At 39.8% G+C, this 14,743-nt stretch overlaps 1 protein-coding gene across 1 annotated transcript in view; it reads left to right on the forward strand.

The window, feature by feature from the left end:
* Positions 1 to 14,743, forward strand: part of OTUD7A (OTU deubiquitinase 7A) — a 243,808-nt gene that overhangs the window by 122,388 nt on the left and 106,677 nt on the right. The window contains exon 2 of the mRNA XM_019625148.1: positions 3,083 to 3,209. The gene's annotated coding sequence lies outside the window, so the exon portion shown is untranslated. The remainder of the gene's footprint in view (positions 1 to 3,082; positions 3,210 to 14,743) is intronic.

Genomic DNA, 14,743 nt, shown 5'->3' on the forward strand with positions numbered 1-14,743 from the left:
TGAAGCGTTCTACATTTTTGAATGCCACTGAATTCTACAGTTAAAAACAGTTAAAATGTGAAATTTTATGTTATATATTTAATAATTGTGAAAACTTGGTGTAATATTACAACAGCCATTGAATTGTATACTTTAAATGACATAACTATATGGTATATGAATTATATTTCAATAAATACATTATAATTTGCATGTTTAAAAATGCAGCCAAAGCAAAAAAAAAATCAATTGGCTATGCTTGTATAGGTCTATTTCACGGTTCTCTATTCTGTACCTCTGATCTGTGTAGCCATATAATACGCTGTAGTTATATATTTTAGCAAGTCTTAAATTCAGGTAAAGTGATAAATCCGAAATTATTTTTATATTTCAAAACTGTTCTAGCTCATCTAGTTCCTTTGTCTTGCCATATCAGTTATACGATGTGTTTGTCTATATCCACTAACATCTTGCTAGGATTTTGACAGGAATGGCAATAAACTTATAGATCACTTGGGGGGAAATTCATGTGTTTATTGTGTGGGGTCTTTCAGTCCATGAACATGGGATGTCTGACCATGTTGTATGACTGAATAATATTGCATCGGACAACTTCTTTATCCATTCACCTGTTGATGGACACTTAGGTTGTTTCCAAGTCTTGGCTACTGTACGTAATGCTGCAGTGAGCATAGGGTGCAGGTATCTCTTCAACATAGTGATTTCATTTCTTTTGGATAAATACCCAAAAGTGGAATTGCTGGATCATATGGTAGTTCTATTCTTAATTTTTTGAAGAGCTTCCATACTGTTTTCCATAGTGGCTGAGCCAATCTACAATCATGACTGCAGTCCTTTATCAACAATGTAAGCTTTTTTTGTACGTTAAGAAGTCTAATTTTTATTATTTGTTTTATACAAGGCAGATCATAAATGAAGCTTCTCCCCCACTTATTCTGACAAAGGTTCTTTCTGTATAACCCCAGAGCTGTACCTGGACACTTTTGCCAATGGGTTAGAGTCTCATCAGATACTTCAAAGGAAGTTCAACATTAATTCTCCCTCGTTTGTATCTAATAGAATCAGAGAAGCCTTTGAATGCTCCTCCTGTGGGATTTCTAAAGCTACTTTTGCCAGAAGGTACTTTAAAAAGCTTCATTTTGTTAATTAAAGATAAGTTTTTCTAGGAAGGGGCGATAGAAGAAAGAGGAGAAGGAAATTTTACAGGGATGTATCATGGCCTGCAAATTAAAGTGGGTAGCCTTTGTCTAGTAATGACTTTAAACTCAGAACCGTTTTGCTGATGTCATTTCTTTTCAAAATGCAGCACTGTTTTGTAGTAGTCTAGGCATTATTCTGAGCATGAGGTTGTCGTAAATTAAAAAGATTAATAAGAAAAAAAAACAAGTCTAATTCTTGGTCAGAGTGTCGGAAATCATTTTTCCTAGTCTCTTTTTTATTTTTATTATATTTGTATTTTGCCATAGGGCTGCTTACGAAAAGCAAGAAGTATGAGAAGTATGAATTTTTTAATAAAGAACTTAAAAATCTAAATAATAGAGAAATATACTATGCTCATTGACGGGAAAATTAAAATTGAAGACGTCCATCAACAGCAATAGCAAAGCAAACAAACAAACCAAAAAAAAACCTTGAGAAATAGGAAATACTAAATAAGACAGCAAGAAATGTCCCAATATACCAGCCATCCCTCTGCCCTACTCCCATCCCCTACAAAAAAAAAAAAGGGAACAAATAAAATTCCCCAAATAAAAGACACATACTCTGAAACTGAGTAAATGATTAAATTTCTCTATACGGTATTAAATGAGACACAGCTGAAATAAAATGACCTAAAAAGGTAAAAATATAAAGTCATAGATAAAACTATAAGAAGCGCTATTACAAAAGAAAGAACAGCCATAGTACAGGTGGCAGAGGAGAGCTCAAGGTGGAAAGGCGTGCAGAAGGCGAGCATATGTTGCATTGGTAAAAGATACAAACCACCAAAAAGAGAGAGCGATCCCGTCAGCTTTGAGACGTTGGATGCAGTTGTGCTTCTGCAGATGTGTGATTTATCTATTTGTCAAGATATCAAAGGGGGATGTCAAAAAAAGATGTCAAAGGGGGAGTCCCTGGGAGTCTGGCGCCCTGGGCCACTAGGACCTGTGGACGGGCTGCACCATCCCCCACCTCAGGGTGCACAGCCCCACAGGAGTGTTCCCCAGATGCAGGCAGGAGCCCCAGGCTTCACCCAGAGTCCAGATGGAACCCTGTGGGAAAGCAGGGTTTCTGCCCCCCGTGTGGCATAGTCTGTAGGGTGGACGGATGTGACCCGACTCCCCTCAGAGCCCTAAAGTAGCTCACAAGCACTGTAGACTTCTGACACCTGCAGGCATAGCCCACATGGCAGGTCAGTGAGTGGATCTCAGGAGTGAAGATGCTGTTGATGTCACTCTGCATCCTGGTGTGTCCTGGACACCATGGTGCACCCAACTGGACTATGACGTCGTCCACGGGGACCCTCTGGACTCAGGACGCTGTTTGTAACCTCCTGACCTCCCCACTGTGAAGCATGGTGCACCCCACCAGGACCTCTGGATTTCGTAGGGACCACAGGCCGGGTGCCTGGGGCTCCACGGTGGGGACTGGGGACAGCTCCCTAACTCCCAGGTTCCCCGGGGATCACACCAGCTGAGTTTCATGGAATGTCAGATGTCGGGTTTGGTGTGAGCCCTACTGAGAAGCACCGTGCACGCTCCTAGAACGTCAGCATGGTGCCTGAGCTTCTCAGGACTTCTGACCCGCGTCACTTCTCATAGTCCGTGCAATGAGACTTCCCGTTTATCCCGACCTGACTTCCGACGCCGGGAATCACTAAAAATTACACGGTGGGAACATGTGCCGGGGCAGGAAAGTCAGGGACATGGGGTTCACTGTCAAGACCATTTCAAGTTCCTACTGCATACTGAAAACCATTTTGAAATCGGAAATATTAACATTTAAATTTTAAAATATAAAAAAAAATTTTTTTAAACTAAAATCTTAAATTCTCACTCTTGAGGAAGTATGAACATTGCCTTTGCTCTTGTTTCTTTCCCAGAGTTCTCAGTGGCTGTGATCTCACACCTTCTACTGGGGCAACATGGGCCATTTCCAGCAGGGACAGTGCAGTGTCGGCCCAGACGCCTGACTGCCACACGCCTCCAGAGAATTGCAGTGTCTGAAAGGTAAGTCCTGTGTGACCGTGCCAGAGGGGCACGTGCAGTCAGCCTCTGTCATGCAGCCGGGAGCAGATGACCTGCCTAAGCCAGGGAGGGGGTCTGACCTCTCCGCTAAAGTCCACTGAGAAAAAATTAGGAAAGGAATTTTCAATGCATTAGAATTTGCATCTAGAATAATAAGCATTATTCTTCAAAAGAATATGCCTGTGGTGCATGAGCAGCCAGCGATTGGATTTACACCAGTGTAAAATTTAAGGAACGGCTATCACGATTGATTTTTAAAATATTACGGGAGTCCTCTAAACAAAAGATAGTCTCATCATCTTCAAATGTCATTTTCCATTTTAAGGTTTCCTCTCAGTTCTTGTCCAAAAATGCAGCTTGTCTCTAGTTGATATCATGGCATAGTGCTTCCTTTGCCTTACGACTCTTTGAACAAACGTTTTCATTTACTTTTTTGCCTACTTTTTATTTTGATAAACCTCAAATCTACAGAAAAATGAAAAATGAGCCCCTATACAGTCTTCACTCAGAATGTTTATCCACGTAGACACATACACGGAGAGATTATAAATATGTATTTGTGTGTGTTATGTACGTGTGTTCTGTTTTTTCTCTGCATCATTTGAAAGTAAGTTGCAGATATCATGACATACTTTGGCATGTATTTCTGAAGTTCATAGGCTGTCTTCTTCAAAACTATAATACTGTTTTATACACACACACACACACACACACACACACACTGCACACACACACACATATACCAAGGGTGCCAAAAAAATGTATGCAGGTGGACACTTTGGTCAGCGTTGCTCAAGCAGCAGTTTGCCGTAATCAGAAGTGTCTGGACACTGATGGGAACCACTTTGAGCACCTCTTGTAATTGCAGAAGTCAAACATGACTTGTATTCAATTTTTGTTATCGGTATATATTGAGTATTACAATTTTAATAGTTTTTTCTTTTCTTAAAATAAGTATACATTTTTTGGCACTCTGTGTGTGTGTGTGTGTGTGTGTGTGTATACAGAGAGAATATATTTTTTATATGTAATTATTATATAATTCAAAATTATTACTTGTTAATTTAAACTGATGTATCGAACATTGATCCGATATATAGCCTCTATTGAAATACCTCCGGTAGTCCCCCAAATATTCCTCGTAGCTCTTCTCCCGTATCTAGCATTCAGTTAATTATCATGCACTGAATTTGGTTGTCTCCTTTGGTCTCTCTAAACCAAAATCCTGCTTTTGTCTTTTTCTTTGTGTGGTTGACATTTCTGGAGAACTAAGCCCTTTGTTTTGTAGAGAATCTCTCAGCCTGGATTTGCCTGTTTCTCATACTTAGATTCAGGTAAACATTTGTGTATTGACACCATATCCGTGGGCTTATCACATCATCGGGACCTGGGATTGGTGACAATAAGTTTGTTCAGCTGGCTAAGGCAGTTTCTTCCAGAGCTTTATAAAGTTACTTTTTTTAAAAAAAATTTTGTCATTAGTACAGAATTGGTGGGATTAGCTAGGAGACTGTGTGAATACCCCTCCCAGCTAATTTTCACCTGTTTTACCTTCCACTGATGGTTTTAACTGTTGGGTTGTTGGAAAAGTCATGACACATTTTTGCAACGAAAAACATAGAAAAAATACACCATGACTTTTCCAACAACCCAATAATCTGATTGTCATTTCACCAGACGTTCTTCTTGCCTGTCACGTCTTCCTTAATTTTTCTCTTTTTTCCATGGTTGTGAGCTATCACCCAAGGGAGTGTGTCGAGGCAGTCAAGAGAAGGACTCTGAAATTAGACTGTCTAGATAGGTGTCTGGTTTGCATCTCGTCTCTGCCACACACTAACCAGATGACCTTGAGAAAGTCCTTCAGCTCACAAACCCTCAGTGTTCTTATCGTTAAAATTAGGAGCCTAATTAACTAGTAACTACTGGAGGGGAGGTTGGGAGGGGGGTAGGGCAGGCGTCTAACATTACAGGCTCTGAGCCCCTGGTATTTTAATGAGTTGTGAACTGTTAGGTAAATAGGTGTGACACTTCCCAAGATTTTCAGAACAGGATCAAACAGGCTTCTTCGTGTTTTAGGAGGATATCCAACATTCAAGCAATCACCCCTTTTCCTTTTTCTCAAGTTTGGAATACATTTTTCTATAACAATTAGCTGGAAATAAATAAATAGAAGAGTGGCCGATAAATTTTGAGCGACCAAGCGTTGCCTTTTTAGCTGCACCATGACCTTGAACCCTCGTGTAAATTCTGCAAGGACATCTGGGATAGGCTGCTTCAGACATGGTTCCAAATCACTTCTGCCTCCTGATAGCCACACCCTGGTGTTGTCCCCTGCCCAGAGTGGGGGCTGGACCCCGTGACTTGTACCTCATAAACAGAATACAGCAGACGTGATGGGCTGCTACCTCTGAGGTCAGGATATACACGACCCTGCGTGTGTTGCCTTTCCGATAAAACCGGCTGTCATTTTGCAGCGTGGCAAGGGATTGAGGTCCTCAGCTCAACAGCCCTCAAGAAACAATTCTGCCAACAATTGCATGAGTGAGCGTGGAAGAGGCCCATTCGGACAAGACTGCAGCCCCAACCATCGTTTTGACTGCAGCCTGTGAGAGAGCCAGAGCCAGATTACCCAGCTAAGCGGCACCCTGGTTCCTGACCTGCAGAACCTGCGAGATGATAAATATGGTGTTTTGAGTCACTGAATTTGGGGGGCGGGAGTAATTTGTTTCCCAGCAATAGATAACTAATACAGCATCCACGAAATGTGTAGGGTTGATGGTATTCAGAGATGTACATCTCAGCAGGGCTCTTTCATCGCCTCTGCTTCTCCCATCTTCCTTCTTCTGCCTTGTCTCCCACCTGCCCCCTCCTTTAATAATCCTTGAAACTGATAGTTGTCCTTTCCTGATTCCTGTTCCATTTGGGCTCCCTTTTTCTGGCAGCTGTGCTGACATCTTTGGTGACTGATTAGAGAGGCTCGAGCTCAGAGGCAGCTTATTTATGGGGACAATGTGCCGTTCAGAAAAAAAAATACTCCACAGCAAAAGAATTTTCTCGGTTGAAATCAATTGCTTCGGACTGGAGGTGACTCTTTCCTGCAGAGCTGCAAGGTTTCTTATTTGGTGGTCCTAAGCCAATGCTGAGTGTTTGAGTGAAATTGGTTTCACCATTCTTTCCTCAGGGGACTGTGGACACATATATTTTCTTTTTCAAAATGCAGTTTCTTTCTTGACTCAAACAGCTAATCCTGGAACTTGAACTTCATTTTCATCAGTTTCAATACAGCAAAAACCTTTTAAAAACCCTAAGTTCTTTGGGTATGATACAAAATTTACCAAAACGATGGTACTCCAGAGGGTCTTGCCAGGTTTCCACAGTTATTAGTTTAAGAGTATATTTGCGAATAAGTGAATAGGTAATAGCAACAATAATAGTCGTGCCTAACCTTTTCTTAGCACTGCTACAATCCAGAATCTGTGTTATATAATCACCAGCACAATATAAATAGGACCTGATATTCTCTTTTAATGATGAAGCAGTGAGAACCGGGGGCTAGAAGTAAATTGTCCCCGTTTTGCTTGGATGCCTGCATGGATTTGTATTTTAAGATAAGTGTTTCTAATGATCGAAGGGTAGAACCCAGGTAACCCAAAAGAACACAATTAGTAAATTAACACAGTAGGTCATATAGCTGCCAGGCAATTATGAAAAGCTGGGTAGGTTCTGAAAAATCCATCCGTCTTAGTGTCATCTATTGAAAATGTCCAAAGCCATTCAGGATGATGGATATCTATGGAAGCCTTTTTCCTTTTTTTGTTTTTTTGTTTTTTTTGTTGTTGTTTAGGTAACATGGATTGTTCTGTCTTGAGAGATAGATATTTAGATGAAACACTGAATGTTACCGGTCACTCACATGTGAATATTCAACTAATATGAACTTATTAAAAAGCCCAAAAGCTGAAATTCTCCCACGCTTATGAAATTTATGGTTTTTTGTAAATGGAAAAGAGCTCCTGCATCTTCTCCTTTGGTTTATTTACCATAAGTATTCTGGGAGCTTCTGAGTATAAATATCCGGCTCATTGGGACTTCTCTCTAAATGTCTCTTAGACAACTTTCTCTGCCTTCCCTCTTAATCCACACACACACACACACACACACACACACACACACACACACACACTTGCACGTATATGTACTTACACCCAACATAATCACAACTGCACACACTCATACACTGACACACAGAAGTTCACACTCCTGAACATGTGCACAAACTCACAGTGGACACAGACCATACACACGCGTACATACACACCCCCACACATGGACACAAAACACACATGCACACTTGGCCTATGCTCTATTTAGAGTTAAATTTATATGTGATATGAGGTGTAGGTTGAGATGTTCTGTTTATTTTTGCATATGGATGTCCATTTGTTCTAGCACCATTTGTTAAGTCTGTCCTTTCTCCATCCGGATTGCCTTTGTCCAAAAATCAGTTGTCTGTATTCTGTTCCATTGAGCTAAGCATCCTTTCACCAATGCCGTATTGTCTTGACCACAGTATGTTTATAATGCATCTTAAAATTGGGCAATGTGAATCCTCCAACATTTTTCTTCTTTTTCAAAATGGTTTTGCCTAATATAGGTCCTTTATTTTTCCATATAAATTTTAGATTCAGCATGTCCGTGTCTACAAAGAATCCTGCTTTGTTATTGGTTGGGATCTCATTGAATTCATAGACCAATATGAGGATAATTGACATCTTAACTGTATTGTATCTACATTCTGCACAAACAGTATGTCTAACCATGTATTTAGGTTAGCTCCGGTCTCTTTTGTCTGAAGGCTGTACACTCCTTACCATTTTGTTCTGGAATGTCTCCTTGCCCTGTTCTTCAGCTCTATACACATCGTGTTCTGTCTTTCTGGCCCCATCCATATCTCTCCCACTCTACACTCACATGGAGACCAGCCCGCTACCTCTTTACCTGCACAATTCCTCGTCCTACTGTGGTTTGCAGATGAGCGAGACTGTCCTAAGAGCCGCTGTCAGGCTCTCCTCCACGCCAGCACGGTGGGTGCCTTCCCCATATGTGCATCTACACCATCTTGTCTTCCTCAGAGCACTAAGCACCATGTGGTAAAACCCCTCCTTTAACTTTAAAAAAATTTTTATTGAGGTATAATTGGTAACATTATATAAGTTTTAGATGTTCAATGTTACAACTTGGTGTCTGTATACACAAAAATATGCTCACCACCAAAAGTCTAGGCTGCCAGCCTGAATACTCTTCGAAGGCGGAAACTGTGCCTGCTGTTGGGTTGTACCCCTGGCACATAACACAGAGTAAGGGCTCAGTTCCCTGCAGTTGGCTGCAGAAATGGAGAAATAAAGTAATGGAGGGAAATGAAAAGGGGGGAGATTAACATATATTGACAGTCTACTCTGTGTTCATCACTATGACAGGGTAGAGATAGATTGGTTATAGCTAAAAGTTAGATTGACAGAAAGATAGACTGTCATGTGACAGTGAGACAGATAAACATGAAGACAGAGAGAGGGAGGAGGAAAGAGATATAGATGGATGGATGGACAGATGGACGGGGGCAAATAATTACATGAATACATTGACAGGCATATATGTGTAGATTGACAAATAAGTTGAAAGACAGATAGACAGATATAGAGACCAACAGATGCACAGTGTGACAGTGAGTTACTAGGTTAGATAGACAGGTAAACAGATGGCAATAAAAAAGATAGACCAACAGAGAGACAGATAGTTAGACACAGACAGAAAACAGGTAAAAGGGAGGCTGACTGTTAGTGAGAAAGACATATATTATATAAATAGTTAGTGAGATAGATAAATAAACATATAGTTAGATAGATGGATAGCCAGACAAAAAAGAGATAGAAAGATAGATAAGTAGATAGGTAAGTAGGTAGGCAAATAGGCAGGTATGCAAGTATGTAGGTAAAAATAGAGAGGGAGAAGATTAGGTAGATAGGTGATAAGATAGATAAATAGATAGATGATAGATGGATTGATACATGCTTAGATATATAGATTATAGGTAGATGGATAGATAGATGGTAGAGGGATGAATAGATCGATAGATGGATGGATAGACAGACAGACAGACAGATGATAGATAAATTGATAGATAGATAGGTAGATAGATAGATAATAGCTAGCTAGATGGATAGATAGATGATGGATGGATAGATAGATAGATAGATAATAGATATAGATGATAGATAGATGATGAATAGATAGATGATAGGTAGGTAGGTAGGTAGATAGATAGGTTGATAGATGATAGATGGATAGATATGTAGATAGATAGATAGATAGATATTTTTATTTAAGTTTAGTCAAGCTTCACAAAATTCTAAATTTTGTGGCATCTCCCCCATGTATAGATGAAGAAATATATTTAAAGGGGTTTAGTGACTCCGCAAAGACAATACTGGTGTTGGATATTATGAAATGGTTTTTTGTTGTTGCTTTGTTTAAATGCTGAATTGGCTAATGTTGGTATGTAGGGAAAATATTGATTTTTGTATGTTGATCTTGTTCCAGACATTTAGAATGTTCTCATTTGTTCTAATATTTAGTCATGGTCTTGTCTGAACTTTGATGGAATTGCTTCTAATGTTTTCATTACTAGGTAGGGTAATTCCTGTAAGTTTGGGATCAATACTTATAATTAAATAAAGGACGTTTCTCCTATTCCTGGTTCATTTTGAGCTGGTATAATGGGTGAATGTGGACTTTTCAGTATCTTTTGAGACTAACTGGTTTTTCTCCTGGCTTGTTAATAGAGTATTAACAGAATCCTGTTTGGCCATTGGTAACAGAGAAGAAAAATAGGGGATTTAATAAGAGGGGAATTTATTTCTCTCTCATGTGAGTCTGGAGTGAGGCATGTCAGGGATAGCTATGGCAGCTCCAGAAAATTCCATGGGCTTTTCTCGGTCCACCTGAATCTTCACTTATCCTTCATCTCCACTATCAAACACTCTTGGCGGTGCTGCAGCCAGCCCCAGGTCCCTTCTTTGTCCTTTTTGTCTTTTTCTACAATTTGGATTCATTTGCTAGTCTTTTAAGTTTTACATTTTAAGGTTGTAAGTGAAATTCACCTGTGATTTTCTTTTTGCTGTGACTTCTAGTTTTGCCATCTAAATTATCCTACCTTCCTTCATGTATCAATTAGGGATAAGTTGAGCTGCAAGTAACCAAATATTTGACTTATTTGGCTTGAACAAATAGTATTTATATGAGAAAAATAATTAGAAGTCCCGAGGTAGGCAGTCTAGCGCTGGTGCAAATATTCCGTGATACCAGCAAGAATGAACTTTCGACTCCACTGAGTTTGTATGTTGGGGCTTGTCCTCTGGTTTTCTTCCTCATAGTCCCAAGATGGCGTGTCTTTGAAGGTGTTTCCTTGCTTAGGGCAGAAAGAAGGAGGGGAGGCAAGTGGGAACGGACTATTCCAGTGAAGCCTGTCTCTATCAGGTAGGCAACAGCTTTCCCATAAACCCAACCCAGTTGACTTATGTTTCCAACCTGAGGACCAAATTCCATGTCAAGGGGATGAGATTACCAGGGACTGGCTTTAACACATTATGATTCATCCCCAGGTGCTAGGGATGTCGTCCATCTTCTCTGAACTCAAGGATTCCCTGCTGCTACCTGATAAACCAAGGTTCTGTCAGCAGTAGGCAAATGGGGTTGGATGGGCAACACCTAAGAAAAAGAGTACCTTTCCATTTTGTTCTATGTTTTTGACCCATTTTCCACTCTGTTACCAGATATCCATGTCTTTGTTTTTCAAACGCACACCAGTTTCCCTCCCCCAGAAACCCCCAGTGCCTTCCCACTGGCCTCATGCTGTACTCCAGCTGCTCACCGACAGCCCACAGGTCTGACCCTAACCTTCACCCACAGTCTCCAAGCCCACCAGCTCTCCTGCCCCCTGGGCCCCTTAACCCCTGGGCACAAACACGTGTGTTTCTTGGTCCCTGCTTGTGGTATTCCCCTAGCATGGCATGTCCTCTTTCAGCCTTCCAAGAACACATCTTACTTTTGCCCATTTCTTTCTGCCGGATAGAAGGAACTGTTCCTTTCTATAAATGAGTGCTTATTATTCCTGTGAGTTCTTTAAGAATTGCCTAGTCTTTAATGTGAGTTCAAGGCAGGAAGTGGCAGGGAAAGAACAGTCTGAACTCTTTGGGGGTCACGAGCCTTGAGCGTGGTGACAGCCGTAACCTGCTCTCATATTAACAACCCTTGAGGAAATGGATATTTCACTGATTAATGTCATTTCAGTGAACCTCGGTAGATCCTACACTCACTATTATTCCCCAAAATATAAATTTTAGGAGAGAATTTTCTTCCATCTTTCCATATAAGAGAAAACCATTAAAGATGTGTTTGAGTGTCAACTGTGGAAATGCTTTGCTTCTGGTCATGCATCTATGCACATACAGTAGTTCAGAGGCACCAGACATTTTGACCTGAGAGTGTTTGAAGACCTCTGTACCACTATTAAGGGACGGTGAATGGCAACCTTTGGATCGAAGTGGGTAGTGTGGGAATCCTAGCTCTGCCACTGGGCTCTCTGGTCTTCAGCAAAGTAGAACAAAGCACCCATCCTGTACAGTTGTCTGTATGAGAGTTAACTCACCCATAGAGCACTCAATACAGTCAATGTCATTGTGGGGACGTGGCAAGTAGTAGTTATTTTCCTTATTTAGACATAGAGACAATTTAGACCCATAGGAAGAATGTCTTTCGTTGTCCAACTCCATTCAAATAAGCTTGAAAACCAAGATAAAATGGATATATCTGTAGGAAAATACAATCTAACAAAACTGAATCTTATAGAGATAGAAAGTCTAAACCGAGTAATTTCCATAGGAAAAAAAATAGAGAAGGTGGTAAAAGAATTCCCCTCCCCCAAAAAAGATTGATTGATTCACAGGGATATCTTCAAACCCTTCAAATATCAGATAACCCCAATGCTACTTAGGTTATTGCAAGAGAATTGAGAAGGAAGATAAACTTTTCATTTTGTTTTGTATATACAATGTTAACTATACAACTTGACAAAGATTGCACATAAAAATAAAAACCATGTATCAGTCTAATGCATTAATATCAATGTAGGAATTTTAAATAAAAATTAGCAAACTAAATAAAAAAGCACATAGATAAATACCAATGCATGATTAAAGGGGACTTGTTACAGAAATATGAGTAAGGTTCAATATTAGAAGCCATTAATAGAATTTATCATATTAATTGATCTAAAAAAATCATGTGAAAGTCAACATTCATCCATGATAAAACTTCTCAATAAGGTGTATGGATACTTTCTTAACATTTGTATGTGTGTGCATACATGTGTGTGTATCCCAATAGCCAGCAGCCAGCGTCTTACTTAGTATGGAAATGACAAAGTTATTCCCACTTAAGTTAGGAGCAAAGCTAAGATGTCAATTACCTCCACTAATATTTAATATTATATTAAATTAATCAATTCATTCAGGCAAGAGAAAAGAGCATAAGAATTTAAAATTAAAAGGGTAACACAATATCTATTTGCATTTGATGTGACTGCATATGTAGGAAAAAAACCTATGGAAAGTTTTCTACCAATATTAAGAATTTAGTAAAATAGCAGGACATAAATTTAACTCCCAGAAATCATTAGCTTTGTTTATAAATATAATAGTGACCACACATAGGGGAGAAACGATACTTTTTATGAGTACCTAGACATAAAACTAACAAGAAAATACAGAAATAGGCCCAACTGCATATGCGTTTTAATTTCACAGCAAAATTGGGCAGAAAGCACAGACAGTTCCCATATACTTCCTCCCCCTCCCCCCGACACACAGCCCCCTCCACTATCAACAACCCACATAGGAGCGATGCTTTTGTGAAAATCAGTGACCCTGCATTTGCACCACCCGAAGTCCATAGTTTACATTAGGGCTCAGTCTTGGTGCTGTACCTCTGTGGGTTGCAACCTGGGGAGTTCCCCAGGTGAAATCCAAAACTGGCCCCATCCGTGGGGGTCAGGAGAGACCGAAGGAAGAGGCAGAGCACTCCAGGTTGGCAGGTGGCAGGTTTAACAAGCAAGGGAGTGAGACATGTCTTGGGCAGCCAGTTGCAGGACGAGTAGATGCCCACACCTGCCCACCAGAATCTTAAAAGTTTATACAGAAGCCTTAACTGGGTTCAGTCCTGTATTCAGTCCAGATGGTCTCAACAACACCTTCCTGTCCCAAGACCCACCTGTCAGGTCAGCTGGCCATCACATCCTCTTGATGACCTCCTCCAACAGCATCCTATGGGCTTTGACATATGTTTAATGACATGTGACCATCATTGTAGTATCATGCAGAGTAATTTCACTGCCCTAAACACCCTCTGTGCTCTGCCTATTCATCCCTCTCCCTCAATATATATATATATATATATATATATATATATATATATATATATATATATATATATATATATTTAATAGCAAGGGAAAAGACACCAAAAGCAAAGGAAAAAGACAAATGAAAAACCAGGGGAAATATTTTCAGTGTATGTCACAGAAGGATTATTATCCCTCATACATAATGAGCTACTAATGATAGAAAAAATAAAGACCAAAAATCATATGTCGAGGGGCACAGGGGAGGACTAGAGAATTGGACAGCATACAGAAAAACAAAATAAAAATGGTTCTTCGCCATAATAGAAGACAATTCCATTCTTCATAAGAGAATGAATGCGAATTAAAACCATAGTGAGATACTGTTTCTCACCTGTGAGATTGCCAACAACCCAAAAGTTTGACAAGATACTTTGTTAGGTCAGATTATGGCAAAAACAGTCATTTTTCTACGTTGCCAATGACAATGAAAACCGGTGCTGCACAGAAGGAGGACAATGTGACAATAGCAATATTGTGTTGCCATTACCCTTTGATCCAGCCTCACTTCTAGGAATCCATCCAAAGATACACTGAAAAAAAAAAATATATATATATATATATATAAAGACTTTACACCAGAAATCTTTCTCATTGCTTTCTGGAGCCACAGAGAAAAGATCACTCCCCTGTTGGTGAACGTCTGTGTCGCTTGCAATCTTTTGTTGTCCCAAATGACAGAATGAATGCCGAAAGAATTGTCTGTATCGATGCAGTGTTATAAAGGAAGGACAGCAGGATGGGCAGAGCATCCATAGTTCAATGTCTCCAAGCAACGGAGGATGCAATAGGAATTTTTAAAATCCACTTAAAGTAAAAAAAGAGTGTAAATCATGAAACTAAACACAAAATTATAGGGCAAGAAAGGGAATAGAGCAGAGGAGACAGAATCGAATCAGACTTCTTGGAATAGAGTTTGCTTTTGAGATAGGACTTCAGAACTTTATAAATATTTTACAAACGTATAAGATGAAATTAGCTTTAAAAGGAAGTCTTTAAAATA

Source organism: Hipposideros armiger, unplaced genomic scaffold (genome assembly GCF_001890085.2).
Source record: "Hipposideros armiger isolate ML-2016 unplaced genomic scaffold, ASM189008v1 scaffold_617, whole genome shotgun sequence".
In the NCBI taxonomy this organism is placed as follows: Eukaryota; Metazoa; Chordata; class Mammalia; order Chiroptera; family Hipposideridae; genus Hipposideros; species Hipposideros armiger.